The sequence below is a fragment of the Macrobrachium nipponense genome, chromosome 2, assembly GCF_015104395.2.
Source record: "Macrobrachium nipponense isolate FS-2020 chromosome 2, ASM1510439v2, whole genome shotgun sequence".
Taxonomy (NCBI): domain Eukaryota; kingdom Metazoa; phylum Arthropoda; class Malacostraca; order Decapoda; family Palaemonidae; genus Macrobrachium; species Macrobrachium nipponense.
The window spans coordinates 98,222,068-98,238,761 of NC_087201.1; positions in this window are offsets into that span (position 1 = coordinate 98,222,068).

Here is a 16,694-nt window from a genome sequence, read left to right on the forward strand (position 1 = left end):
CGGAACAAAATTGAGACTTGCAAACATAACAGAGCAAGAGGAAAATTCGCCCCTTTCGTTAGAGTGATGCAATTGAGTGAGATCGTTCACATGTTGTCGTGTTGCTTTACGTGATGATGTTATCACAAAGAAGTATAGGATTTCTTAATGTAATTATGAATATATATACGTGTATATATCTATATATATATATATATATATATATATATATATATATATATGTACTGTATATACTATATATACATATATATATATACACACACAAGCATATATACTTAAAGGCAACAGAAGGATAACTTACACCCACAGAATTATAAGTGATAGATATTTCTGCTCATCTATCCTAATCTAACCTTATTTATCGCTGTCTTTAAACCAGGGTCAGATCCGCAGACGCAAAGTACTTATCAGTTATAATTCCCATTAACATGCAAGTTATTCCTACGGTATAGTAAGTTCGATGGTAAATTATATTGGCATATAAAAAAGCATGCGTGAGGAGTGACAAAAGTTACATATATATACATATATATATATATATATATATATATATTATATATGTATATATATATATAATATCTATATCTAGCTATATCACTTATCTATCTATATATATATATATATGTATGTATATATATATATATATATATATATATATATATATATATATATATGAATTTTATCACATCACCGTGATTCATATACACGCACAAAGCCACAAATATCTTTAATATCTACTGATTCGCTCTACTTCGAAATTAATATATTTTCATATATGTTAACCGAGGGGGAAATTTTTACTCTATAACAAATTCGTCGGTTCATGGGCTCGAACCACGGAACCAAGAATTCAGGACATACCTTGTCGCTCTTTACCCACAAGTGATATATATGTGTATGTATATATATATATATATATATATATATATATATATATACGTCATCTGTATATACTATGTGTGTGTAATTTTTATATATAATAATAATTATATCTATGCAGAAGCTAAGTACTATGTATTACCTCTGAAGTAAATGGGGATACAATCCACAATGATGTAAAATCCTTCTGTAGTTTAAAATATATATTTCTTGTACAGGAACTTATAGGTTTCGACCATCAGCTGTGGTCTTGTTCAGTATATATATATATATATATATATATATATATATATATATATATATATATATATATATATATTGTAGCTCTGACGATGCGAAGGAAATCTAAAGCGTTGGCATAAATAAAGAGATATGATTTCCCGCCTTCTCGCTTTCCTCTTTATTATATGTGTACACACTTTATATATATATATATGTATATATATTATTATATACATATATATATATGATATATAATATAAACAGCATATATAATATAATATAATATAAAGTGTGTGTGTACATATATAATAAAGAGGACAGCGAGAAGGCCGGAAATCATATCTTTATTTATGCCAACGCTTTAGATTTCCTTCGCATCGTCAGAGCTACAACAAAATTAATTCTTACAATATTAGAAACAATATGCTATAATAAGTAATAATTCTAATGAATTTAGTAACATAGCTGACCAGTCATTAAGCCAAATATAAGATAAAAACTACAGTGATTTTAAGCTAAAAGTAATTGAAAAATTTGCATTATTCTGTGAAACGACTTAGATAAAAAAAAATGCCCCAAAATAGGTGTTGGCAGACTTCCTGTACAGAGCTTGCAGCTGCTATAACTGATATCCAACGGAATACTGAAAGACGACGTCAGAAAAAAGGGAGAGAGAGAGAGAGAGAGCTATGTGAGTAATAGCAAGACCACCGAGATAGAATAGAAGTGACTGGGTGATTCATTCTCTCGACTCTCGAGCTGGCTTCCCTTACATCACTTGGACACGAGTTTTTTTTTTCTTGGTTCCATTGTTTTATTTATGAACTGGAACATATAACTTATATGGCATCATGAGGTAGCGAGCCATGGATACATCGAACTTACTGTGGTAAGTAGATAAACTCAGCAATAAGTTCACTGCAACAGGTACTACCTATTTGACTTTTCTCTCTGAATAACTTTCGACTGCAATATAAATACAGTCTGCATTTTAGGCAGGTGATGTGAGCAACAAGGTAAGGTGCAATTAAAGAAAGACTGGTTTAGCCTACATTGAATTTTAGTAGTAGGAATTCATGTCAACCAAACGTTAAAAAGAGTCAAATAGGTATAGGCTGGCCTAAGTCAAAGAACTCCCAGTGTAGCCTATACCAAACAACACCCAGTGTAGCCTATGCCAAACAACACCCAGTGTAGCCTGTGTCCAACGACACCTCGTGTAGCCTGTGTCCAACAACACCCAGTGTAGCCTGTGTCCAACAACTCCCAGAGTAGCCTATGCCAAACAACTCCCAGTTCAGGACTTATAAAGCTTTGGAAAAAACAATTTAAATGTCATAATAGGCAAGACTAATAATGGTAGCAGTAGTCAGGTAAGGCAAGGCAGCATATAAAAAGAGTTACCAACAAGCAAAGAAATGCAAACACATCAAACCAGTAAACCAAAGAAGGGTAAACTTACCTACTGCAAGTGCTGAAAACCCCCAGAAGAAATTTAGCAAAGCATGCTGTAGCCTATTATGTGGTAAAAGAGCATTATTGCAATGATTGGGACAGGGGCCCTGTGTCAGGTAAGAACGTTGCAAACATGATACCTAACTGTGTGATAGAACCTTCAGACAAGGTAAGAGTTACATTAGCACAGACATAGAAGTTATAGGTTCATCATAACTTAATAACAGTATAATGGTGGGGAAATAGCAAGTTTCCATTGAATTGACAATAGTCAAAGGTAAGGGACAAACCTTTTGGGCCTAGATGGGTTAAGGTGACTAAAAGTAGACTGGCATAGTATTCTAAGAGTTACAGGTTCAAAACAGGAGCCTACATTAGAAATTTCAATAACCTAACCTTACCTATCCTTGCTGCATTACTAGGTTTCAGTGCTCATATATAAACGTAAAAATATTAAAAGACCATCTTTCTTCTTCCACAGGTAAAACTTTAGTTCAGATTAAAGAAATACCATACTGTATGCCACAATGCCCTACCTACAGTTAAGCCTAACTGTACAGTACATGCATTTTTCATAGTTAATACCTAACTGTTGTAAAGAAATATCTTTATGCTTTTCGTAGATTTCTGTTTGTATTGAGAAGTACATTATGTCTTTTGTTTACTTTGGTGGTGGTTGGAACTATGGGCATTTGTTTAATGATAATTTGTTTTATGGTAATAGGATAATTTGCGACTTTGTTTACTATTGAGCCTGAATAGTTCTTGAAACTGACAGTTTGACAGTTAAATATCCACTCACTCTGCCTTTTGAGTATTTATATTCAGCGGTCCAGAATCCAGGCCAGAGGCAGATGCCAGTAGGACAGTTTTTCCAGCGGAGGATTGTCAGGATTCCAGTCCAGAGAACAGCACAGAAAGCATCGGTGGAGTGGAGTGGCACCAGTCCTTTGAGATTTTCTGACATTATTTTTTACCCTGGAGTTTTCAAGTGTCATGGAGCGATAAACTCCACCTAGGCCGAGCAATAGGATTTCATGTTCGGAGAGAGGCAACACGAGTAACTGGACTTATCATCTTACCACGAAAGACCAGGATCTAAAGAAACGTAAGTCAGTTGAGAGACCTTATGCAGGCTCAAAAGGATTGATCTGTTTCTTAGATATAATTTACGCTTATTATAGTTTAAATTATGGTCGCCAACACGTCGAAAAATTAAAGTAAAGGATTTTATCATTGTAATTACCATTATACTTGTGCCTTTGGTTTATAAACCAGTAGAGTTTCATTTTGACTAAGATTAACTACGAACGTAATTCAAATATATTTTTTCTTATTTAGTAACGAGTGTTCATTTACGAAATTTACGTTTTCACGAAGCTAGCTTGCTGAATTTCTTTCCCTTCTCGTTAAATTCGTCGATTTACTTACGTTAAATTGATTCTTTTCAAGAGCGTATATTCTTTTTATTATTTTAGGTCCTTTACATATGGTAGATGAGTTACTGTGGAGAAGAAGGTGGTGCATACATCCGAAGACTGCTGCTTTGGGTGATTTCCTCTCAAGACGAGAAACGGCAGTTCAACATTTATAATTTCACTTATTAAACTCAATAATTTTCTTCGTCTTTGGTTTAAATCCTCACTGTCAATTCATAATTTTTACCATAACTGTACAGTACATGCATTTTTCATGCCACTGAAGTACGTCACTTACGAGATTTCAAGATTCCTACAGAGGTTCATAATGCAAATATCATTAAGCAGATATTCAATGACTCCAGAGAGCTGATACTCCTGAATGTATTTCTAAAACTCCAATAGCATTGCAGTTACAAAACTAGTTGTTTCATTTTTGCCAATAATTTTAGATGGGCAGTCATTCAAACGTTGCCTATGCTGAAGTTCATATTTAAACAGCTGTAGTTAATGACTGAATAAATTTGATTATTTATCAGAGCTAGTAATATTGTGTTTTTGTTATATAGTAGTTCCCCTTAAAGTTACTGTACCATCAGGTGAGTGTTTTTCCAAATAGGTTTGCTCAGCTTCAGAACAAAATGACTCAAATTTTCTGATGTACATTAAGAGTAATGTAAATCATTACTACCCAGTGAGAAAATAGTGATACTGATGGTGGCTGAAACTCAATTAAAACCATATTTTCATTAAAAAGGCAGAACCATCGCCGGTTCAGCCTTTGACAGTAATGAAGCTGCAACAAGTGCATTTGATTTTATGGTGAACAGGTAAAGTCTATATTGAAATAAGTTGTACAAATTAACACTAAAAGCATAAAAGCTGATGTTCTGCGCTGCACACTGAAGAAAGTAAGTGTGGGCTTAGAAAAAATAGTTTTCACCGTGTTTTGTTTTGCATTGTAACTTCATAATGCTATCATTAGGAAAGCAATGTCCTATTTTACTAGCACTCCACAACTGTCTATATATAGTGTATCCCACCCATTTCAGGGTAACAAACCCATTTATTCGTGTATGTTTCAGTAAATTTGCTAAAATGTAAATGGAGTAATTGGCATGGCCAGAAAATTATAAATAAAACAATGAAGTTCCCTCAATTTAATTTTTTTATGTAAATAATTTGGAAAACGAAATTCATTATGCACCATTCAGCCCTTTGAAAAACTTCATGATATAGATGTTTACTCTTTGAACATTCATATAAACTGTCATTTAAAAGCGTTATCTCCCTACACCTCTGAGCAACAAAATGTTCATTTAGTTTTACATATATTAAATGAGTATCTCATTCAAGTTTTACTAACTCTTGGAAAAAATCACTGTGCCTTTTTATTCAGGATGCAGAATGTCAAAATTTTACATGTGGTGAGCAGTCATGAATGTAAATGTTCAAAGGTCAAAGGTTAAATAATAAATATGCAACTTAATAAGTAATGAAGGGTATAGTACAGAAAAACATAGCGTTTGTTGAATAATTGTTGTGGCAGCGTAGTCAGTGCTAGCAGCTCGGACCTTCCTTGCTTACGTCACAAAACATCGAACAGGCCTTGTATCTTGGTGGTTTTGGTTATACGATGTGTAATGGACTGCGGATAGTTTGGTTGTTAAAGGGAGGGGACAGTTTCTTGGTGTACAGAGAGTCTTAAAAAATGGAGCAAAAGGCAATAAGTGGTTTGACAGAGTATATTGAAATTATTGTACTACATAACATTAATTTGCTTCATGAGTGTGAATGGTTCCTCGTGGCTGGAAATTCTTTCAATTTCAAATGCAATGAGCGCCATGTCTCAGATCATTCCATAGGGATGATGCCGACTTTTATTCCTTACATGAAATCGTAGTGCTATTCATCATTTATCGCCTTATGTTTCATACAGTATCGAAGCTTAAATCTCATGGATGACAATGCTACCAAAGAGTTATAGGTAGGGCTATCAATAGGAAATAGGTAGGGCTATCAATATGAAATAACAAACAAAAGAATAAGAATATTAATCTCTCTCTCTCTCATCGTCGTTTAGTCACGGCCAGGTCACGTGACCAGTCGATGACGTCATCATCGTGATCACGATCCCTCGATACTTGAAGTAGTCCAATGGGGAAAAATAAAACTTCATTATCGCTACCACCCTCTCTCTCATATCCATCCTATATTGGAAATCTCTACATGGAAAAAAAAATCGTTACTTAGAGAGAGAGATATTGATGGAAGAACTTCATTCATCCCATCGGTTTTCCTATCAATACAATCTTTTCTATTTTTCTCCTATATCCCTCTCATTATTCCTTTATATTTATATATTATATATTATGAGTTTTTTTAATGTAGAGATTTCCATTATAGGATGGAGATGAAAGAGGGTGAGAGTGATAATGATAGTGTTGATATTGACGCCTTATTTTTCTTTTTCCCCATAAGACTATTTCAATTATCGAGGGATCGTGATCACGATGATGATGTCATCGACTGATCACGTGACCAGGCAGTGACTACACGAAGGTGAGAGAGAGATTCCCCTCGAGTAGGACTCCTTCTAGTGGTGAGGGGATAAGGGACCCTGGCTTCTATGGGAATGTTCATGCATTCCTATAGGTGCCCCGGGTCCTGACGGAACATCCTACAACCCTTTCTCTCTCACTTTTAATCCTTCTCTCTTTTCTTTCTTTCCTGAACCCTTCTCTCCAACCTCTAAATTTTGACTTTTTTTGGACTGCTTTTGTCGACGACTTTTGGAATGGACTTGGCCAAGCTTTGACAGTCCTTCTGATTTGATGGAGGGTGAGGTTGGACGGCATTCCTCCTCACCCGTAGAACTGGAGTACCTGACGTGTCCGAGCGAGGGGAAACTTTTATGTTAAACTCTGCACTCAGTGCTGGGTCTGATCTCGACGGACTGACGACCCTCAAGGCACTGGGTGTGGGGTGTATATCTGGGTAGGACTCCTAGGGTGCTATATCACCCTCTAAGTTGTGGCTCGATGGTGGGTATGGGGCCACCTGGACGAATGTTCACACCATAGTCTGATGGATTTTTATTTAACCCCCTCTGTTGATGACTCTCGCCTGATTAAGGATTCCGCATTAGGCTCTCCACTCGACCAAACACCGGGACACCAGGGTGTAAATACTGGTGGTGTAAATGAAAATCTAAGAGTTGTATATTGTAGTAATATAAGTGATAAAGAGTCGATTTTGACATATTACATAATTACATGAAACAGTTTGGCAAGGTAGATAGAATAAAATTACGAATTGTTAAAGTCCCATCTCTTATGAAAGCTACATAACCTTTTGCAAAGCTGAATATGCCTCCAAAGCTCTAGAAAATCTTGATGGTGAAATGTCTTTGGTTCAGTTTGCCATGCGAAGTTGTTTAATATAAACAATTTGGAAGAGGAGGAGACAGACTATGTGCCCAGCAAATTTGAGGTTGATAGCCAAAAACACCTGGCAAAAGATGACCCAAAATTGATTTGGCATGTTGCAAATTACAAACAGGGCAAAGAAAACTTTTTAACAGCATGCAAGTATTTACAGAGGAAGATTGGTGCCATTCCTAAAGGCAATATAAAAGATATGGTAAAGGAGTCTTGATCAAAGCAAATAACGATATTCAGATTAAGATGCTTTCAAAATTCCAACCAACTGAAGATGGTAATATTTTAGATGTATCTCCTCATAGATCATTTAACATTAAACGGGGTATAGTTTATAGCAGAGACCTATATGAGTTTGAAGAGGAGGAAATATTAAAAATGTGTCCTACTTATGTCATTAAAATGAGAAAATTGAAAGGCACTCGGCATGCCATTGAATTGACTTTCACCTGCTCCTACTTACCGGAATATATTGATATAGACACTCTCGGGTTTGGGTTAAGCCATTCAAATATCGACCAACCCAGTGTTATAAATACTTTGAATATGGTCACTTATCAAACTCTTGTACAAAACCAGGAAAGTGCTTTGTGTGCTCTGGTGAACATGTAAAGGACAACCTGCACAGCTGATAAATACTGTCTCCACTGTGCTGGCAATTATTCTCCCAATTGGAGGGGCTGTCCTCAATATTTTCCAACAAGGAGTTGTAAACACTGCTCATAATAACTTTATCACATAGGAGAAGCCAAACGCTTGGTTCGAGGTGCTAACAAAAGTGCTGGATCCTCATTTGCTTCCACTGTTATGGGAAATAATGTCTTCCATCAGCATGCTAAACCATCATTAAAAATAACACACCCTTTCAGGATATTTCAACTTCTGTGGAATGTAATGAACTTCAAAGTAAAGTGGTAAAAGCTGTGATTGATGAACCTCTCCCTGACCTGCAAGCAAATGCTGTCTCAGAGTTGAGCTCCTCGGTAAAGCCCAAAGAAAAAATAAAATCTAGAGGAAATCTTAACAAATCTTATGACAGTTTTCAGTCAACCCCAAAGTCAAAGAAATGTAGAACAGCCTCTCCTATAGAGTTTAAAACTCCAATTTCCAATAGATTCAATCACTGATGACCCCTTCCCAGCCATTATCAAACCTCAAAGCCATTGGAAAAGATGTCTCGGTCCCTGCTCAAATTTAAGTGTGACAGACCTCTCCCCTCAATCATATGCAGAAACAGCTACTTCTGAAATGGAGGGAAACATGCCGACTCACTAAATTAGTTAAAAATTTAGATAAATCTAATCTCAAACTGAATAAACAGGATGTGCAGGAAAAATGTTCAAACTTCCCCTCATCTAATAAAAATAAAAGTCTCCCAGGCACCAGACTTAAGAGACTTTCAAATCCAAAAACATTCAGCTGTGTTACTCTGAAAACCCAGCTAAATAATGACTTGGCTGGGCACAAGAATCAAAGTTAAAATTCCAATTTAATATCTTGCAATGGAATTGCAAAGGCCTTAGGACTCGTTCTGAAGAGTTAAAATTACTGTTGAACCATCATGATCCAGATGTAGTTTGCCTTCAAAGAAACTAAGTTAGGCAACTCATTATACAATCCAGGATTAAATTATAAAATGTTTGTGATGAACCCCAGAGATGGTGATCGAGCTCATGGGGGGGGTTGCAATTATTGTTAAAAAAGTCTTTGCAACATAAAAGTGTTCCTTGAACACAAACCTACAAGCAGTCGCCATTCGAGCATGCTTTGAAAAAGAGATTACTATTTGCTCTATTTACCTCCCACCCTAGGTCAGAAATTACTTTGAATGATATTCAGGCACTAGCTAATCAACTACCTCCTCCTTTCTTACTACTGGGAGATTTTAATGCCCATAATAGTCTATGGGGAGGTGATACCTTGAATGCTGTAGGTAGAACCATCGATGATTTTATCTTAAATAATGATCTCTCTCTTTACAATGATGGTTTCAATGACGTTTCATAACATCTACACCAATGTCTTTTCAGCTATAGATTTAAGCATTTGTTCACCTGCAGTCCACTTGGGCTTCAACTGGTCTGTAGATGACTTTTGCACGGAAGTGATCACTTTCCCATACATTTTAAAGTATGCTAGAAACATACCTTCTGAATCTCTTATAAAGTGGAAAGAAAATGAAGCAGATTGGAGGAAGTATTGAAGGAAGCTTTCAATTACATCAGGAAGTAGAGTCATTTGAGTCACACTTAGAATGCATATGATTATATTGGACCGCAACTATATTGGATAATGCCGAGAAATATCCCAAAAACAAAGGGTAAACCAAGCAGGACCTGCAGTTCCCTGGTGGGACCAAACCTGTGGCAGACTGCGAAGAATAGTGAGAAAATGCTATAGGCAATTCAAGGCAAAACCCTCAGGAACAACGAAAACTACATACCAACGGGCCTTCCTTAGCCAAACAAAGAAAATATATTAGAAAAGCTAAAAAGAGGAATCTTGGCTCCACTATATAAATGGTATCAATTCTAAAACACCAGAAAGATTAGTATGGTAAAAAGATTAAAAAGCTAAGTGGGAAATTTGTTCCATCACCTGCTCCTACTCTAAAAATCAATGATGTGCTTATTTCAAATCCAGCTGATGTTGCAGAAAAATTTGGTGAGCATTTTGCTGACATATCAAGCTCCAAAAATTACACACCACAGTTCAGTAAGATTCGAAATGCCAAGGTGTCAATTAGATTTAACACTGAAAATAATGAAGCATATAATGCTAAGTTCTCACTAAGGGAACTACGAGAGGCTCTCTCATCTTGTGAGTCAACAGCCCCTGGTGCAGATAACATAACCTACAACATGATTAAACATCTTCCAGAACATGCTAAAATATATCTAATGAAAATACTCAATAAGGTCTGGGAAACGGGCATCATTCCCCCATCTTGGAAGATAGCCATAGTAGTTCCAGTCATAAAGCCAAACAAAGATCCATATCAGCCCACTAGTTACAGACCAATTTCACTAACAAGCTGTGTCTGTAAATTATTTGAGAAATGGTGAACTCTCGTCTAATGTGGCATTTAGAGAAAAACAGATTGTTATCCTCTGTTTCAGTTCGGCTACAGGAAAAATCGTTCAGCCTTGGACCCTTTACTGAGACTATCAAATCAGATTCAGCAGGGATTTTCCAATCAATGCCAAACAGTAGGGGTATTTTTTGATCTGGAGAAAGCCTATGATACAACATGGCGATTTGGCATTGTTAACGGTTCAATGAAATGGGAATCAGGGGCAATATGTTAAACTTTATCAACTCCTTTTTAAGGGACCGAATATATTAGAGTGAGAGTCGGGAATAGTTTTCTTCTTGTTATGAGACGGAAGAAGTGTCCCACAAGGCAGCGTATTGAGTGTTACCTGCTTTGCCATTGCTATTGATAATATTGTGAAATCTGTTTCCGCTCCAGTTAGGGCTTCGCTATTTGTGGATGACTTTTGCCATCTATGTCACCACTACGACGCTGTATCAGCCTGTAACTACCTGCAAAAGACAATAAATGTCATCAGTAAAATTGGGCTTGATGAACATGGTTTTCCGATTTTCTTCATCTAAAACTGTGGCCGTTCGGTTCACCAGATGTACCCGCAATGAAACTATCCCAAATGAAATTTAAACTGAAGGATTGTCTTATTCCTTACAAAAAAGAAGTAAAGTTTTTGGGCATAATATTTGACAGCAAGCTAACGTGGCGTAGTCACATTGACTCTCTAAAAACAGTTAAAAAAATCCCTCAATATTTTAAAGGTGGTATCGGGATTCGACTGGGGAGCTGATAAGAAAAGTTTATTGAAGCTGTATGATTCCTTATGTAAATCAAAACTGGACTACGGCTGTCAGGTATATTCATCTGCCTGCAAGTCCAGGTTAAAGGAATTGGATGTAGTACATAATATGGGATTAAGGATAGTGTACAGGTGCTTTTAGGACATCTCCCGTTGAGAGTATCTACATTGACTCTCATGAACTTCCTTGAGATCTGCGAAGAGAAGAGCTTGGGTTGCGGTAAGTAGGGGAAAAGGGCCCAAATCCCCTCAAAACCAAATCGCCTCAAAAACCAAAATCGCCTCATTTCCGTACATTAGCCCTTTTGAGGGGCGGGTCATCCCAGATAAGAGTATCTCCTTACGCGGGTATATCTACATATGGGCACAATAATGAGATGGTAATAGTTTATCTCCTTACATGGGGTATCTTTTAATTATTATTATGTACTTACATGAGGTGTTTTTTATTTTTTTTAAAGAGTCTGACCATGACGTCACCATATATAAAATGTTTTTTTCACTTGTAACGTAGCTCATGCACGTGTATAAAGGTATAATTATCGTGCCACTTGACACCGGTATGTACTCTGCTTTTTCTGTTTGTCTCTCCCTATCTCTCTCTCTCTCGCCTCCAGTGACCGCAAGCTGACTGCCTATCACAAAGTTCATGTTCAACAGGAAGTATCTGTCGCACCGCCCTATCACTGCCCCCCCGGGGTAGAGGAGGGGGAGGAGGAGGAGGAGGAGGAGGAGGAGGAGATGATGAGTCTTATTTGTTGTCAACGTACAGCATTAAAACGAGATGAGACGAAAATAAAACTCGATATGGCAATTACAACAGGATTTTTATTTGCAGCATCACAACGATATCACATATTGGAAAAACGAAGTTCATGTTCTTATATCTGTTGGCAAGGTACATCCAGCATCACAACGAGATATAACATATCGGAAAACTGGCGTACATTTCATGACAGCGTTTCCACATCTGACGATTATACTTCCACCACCACCACCACCACTACCCCCCCCCCCACCCCCACCCCCCTCCCCACCCACCCCACCCTCTTCTCTCCAAGAAGCATAAAAGTTGGTGACAGGACTTGACTGGGATCTGTATATACTCCGTACACCCTAGCATGCAGCGGGTTGTTCATTCATTTCAAATGGAGAATCGTGACATACCCGATTTAAGTACACCTCTACCAAGGTCCCAACAACAATGAGGAGGTGCATGATGTTAACCTTGAAGAAACTTCTGTACCCGACGAGTTTATGAAACCCCTCTGTAAGTATCTATATAAACTCCCGTTTTGAATATATTGGTAATAACATTATCAGTAATAATAAACTTAGCAACCTTTATAAGACCTGCTTACGATGTATAGGTTGAACTAAACTTTTTTTATTTTTTAATTTATTTATTTTTTTTTTTTTTGGAGATCAATGATCAATTCAACCGAACCGAACCTGTCAACGATAATGAATATGAAGATGATGTTTTTAATGCGAGCTTGGGTCGATTTATGATTGCCGTTAAGTCCCCGGACTATCAATGTAAGTATTTATATAACTCTAACTACTCCCACCGATGATGGTAATATCAGTGACAGTGTCTCTCATAGCAATGTTAGCATCAACTCCTGATATTTATTTCTTCGTTTTAGTTTATATCTAAACTTTTATTTATTTATTTCTTATTTATTTATTTCACTTAATTATCTATTTATTTATTTATTTTATTTATTTATTTTATTTACTTATTTTTTTATTTATTTATCTATTTATTTATTTTTCTTTTTTACTAGATACATCAACGCCCGAAAACCCCGTCGATGACGAAAACGAGTCCCAGTGATGAATACGATGACGATGAGATGTTTGATGAAAGCTTGGGTAGAATCATGGTATCCATCAAGTCTCCGCACTATCAAATCCGTGATGTGGCCAACAGATCTAATAATGATGATCCTAACCCGGATACAGTGATTCCCCCGGCTCTACGAGACGACGAAAGGGTATATGAAGAATTCCTTCATGCACTGGATACTCTGGAACTCCCTGACGAACAAGCATTAAATCCTGGTATGTTTTTAGTAGTTAATATATTCTCCAATACACGTGAAATAACATACCAACATTTATATATCACATTCTCTCCTTAGCTAGTTCCGTTACCGGCACTCGACTCATTCTTTTACTTACTTTACAGATGTTCACGAGGAAGAGGACCCTTTCGAAGATATTTTTCACGGAATACCAACCCAAGAAATTGTCGATGATCGAGCCCCTACAGGTGAAGTGTTAGCCCAGGAACGTATCGGAAACCGGGAAGCATCATCGGGACAGGACATGAATAAGCAGCAAGTGGGAAGTGGAAACAGGACCCTTACAGTGAAACTACAAAGACGCCAAGGTAATAGAGTGATACATATTTTAGATTATTCCGCGCCTGTAGGGTCGCACGTTGACGTGATGACAGTGATACAACAAAGTGAGGATAGGATCACGCGGGACGTGAATAATATGTTTAATGAATTAGGTACATACTCTGGCAACGTTTACCTATCCCTCACAATAAGTCTCGAAAAACTAACAGTCAACGGTTCTGAAACCAATCGTTTTTACATAAATACTCCGGGGTGGTCCTCATAGAAAGAGAGAGGATTCATGAGTTATTCGACACGGTCCTTAATTACCTCCCCAACGTTTTAGAAGAACGTCTCGGTGCTTGTGAAGGATCAGGATGGCGTATCAATGCCTTAGATAAATTAGCGATAACACACACAGCGCGGGTTAGCTAATATCCGTAATTATACAGATTATCCTAAAGGATTACGCGGTAATCATCAGATCGTGAATATACGTTCAGGGTATAACTGTCTTATAACATGCCTCCTAGCTTATAAAATTCTCACAAAGAAACCCGATATACGGAAGGATAACCTCACCCGAGCAGTGTTAACCGCTATTGCGAATGGGAAGATTAACGTAAAGTATGATCCCGAGACAGAAATAGATATGAGGACCGTGAGAAATATAGAGAAGATGAATGAACTCAACATTTTCATCTATAAATTAAGTGAGGTCCGCGCGGAGTCAGGTAGCGGAGATAAGTGGGCAATTCACCTCGCTAGAAGGGGAGGGAACCCAACTAGTTCACACCTAGTCACTCTACTTCTCATTAATAATGATCACGTCGTCCTAGTGAGAGATATGATCTCATTTGTGAATTCATTCTGTCATAAATTAAGAACTTCAAAAAAACCGGTGCTAGGTTTATGTTATAATTGTTTGACATTATTCACTAGCCCTCAAATTAAGCAGGCTCACACTGCTACCTGCAGTGCCAAAACTACGGTGAAATACCCCGACCCGGGTAAATGTAAATATTTTAGAAATCTTAGTGCACTGCATAAGACATCTCATGTAGCGTTCCTCGATCTTGAAGCGTATAATGTCTACCCTGACGCGGACGAGGATCCAAGAATTACCGCTAAGCAGAAGGCATATGCCTATTGCTACACCATTGTGGATGGTAGAAGTGGGGATTATTGTATGCACAGGATAGGTCATGGAGATGACTGCATTAACACGATGTTGCGGCAATTAAAGAAGGACTGGGCTGAGATACGTAATAATATTCCTATGTACGAGATCAAGATGACTGCGCGCTCTTGGCAGAAATATCAAGAAACCTCCCACTGTCAAGTGTGTAACGTAAAATTTGGAGGGCAAGTTATAAAAGTCAGACATCATGCGCATCATCTCCGTGAGATAATTACGTGGCTGCTTTGTGTAAGATTGCAACCTCAAAATAGCCAAAAATAAACCAGACTTTAACCGTTCTCGTTCATAACCTCTCATATGACATATGTCTCATCCTCAAAGAGTCCTGCCCGAAAATACACTTCGATATACTAAAGAGGGATGGAGGAAAATATTACTCAGCACGGACGGGGTGCATTAAATTCACCGATAGCGGGAATATGATTAGGGGGAGTCTGGCCAGTTTATCCTCAACCCACATCGCTCAAAACGGATCTCTGGAAATCACGCGTTCATTATTATCCAGCTACCCCGACGAGGGTAAGGACTTGGTATTAAATACAGGAAAACAATATTATCCATATGACTACGTGACGGGTTATGAAATTTTAAATGAGCCGAGAATTCCTCCAATGCATGCCTTCAATTCTAAACTTTCAGGTGAGGAAATAACTGTCGAGGGTTATGAACATGTAAAGAAGGTATGGAAAAAATTCCCAATGTAAGAACTTGCTGGATTACAGCATCCTTTACCTATTGATGGATGTCGGCTTGCTCGCTGACATATACCTATCATGGCGGAACGCCGCATACGAACAGTTTGGACTAGATCCTGTGCACTACCTGACTTCCACTTCCCTCTCCTTAGATGCTTTTTTACATTCATCGAAGGTGCGGCTCCCACTCATCAGCGATGGGGAGTTATACCAGTTAATTACTTCCAATATCAGGGGAGGGTTTTGCAGTCTAGTAAACAGACATGCTATTGCCTCGAATCCGCACGTTAACCCGCACCTCAAAGATAAGAATGCTAGAGATAAGTATATTCTCTACGTGGACTTCACATCATTGTACCCGACAACAATGGTCGAATATAAGATGCCCTTGGACGAGATAACAGAACTCGCGCCTCCCGAATTAGAAGAGTTTATTGGAAGAGATATTACCACGATTGATTCGCAAGGGGAATATGGATACTTTATACTTTTAGATACCAAAAAGGTGCGGGATGATGTAGCGAGAGATACAGATGCTTTCCCCCTCGCATTACATCACATGAATATAGGAGATGAGCATGTATCCCAATATACGAGAATGTTATTAAAAAAATTTAACGTAAAACTCCCCAAAAAGAATGTTAAACTTGTAGGTACGCACCTGCCCATGAAGAATCACCTAATATGCCTCCCACTATTACAGACTCTCATGAAGCTGGGCCTTGAAATAGAATGTATAAAAAAAGTTTATAAGTTCAGACAGGACACTTACCTTAGGGATTACATAATGAAGAATGCAGCGCAAAGAGCCAAGGAAAGTGACCCGGATAAGCGGAATACAATTAAAATCCTTATGAACGGACTTTTTGGTGTTACCATAAAAAATTCCCTGAATTACGCTAATAGAAATGTTGTAGTAACGAATGAAGCCAGTTTGTTTAGAAACGTGTCCAAACATACGTATAAGTCGCTCGATATGATTAACGAGGAACGGTTCATCATCAACCACAACCGCGAGACCGTACTAGCAGACTCTCCCATTTACATCGGATTCAGCGTACTAGATCTCGCTAAAGATAAAATGTATAAATTCTACTATGATGTACTACGAGCGCATTACAAAGACAGGGTACAACTGCTGTATATGGACACCGATAGTTTCTTTTTCACTTTAGAAACCGAAGA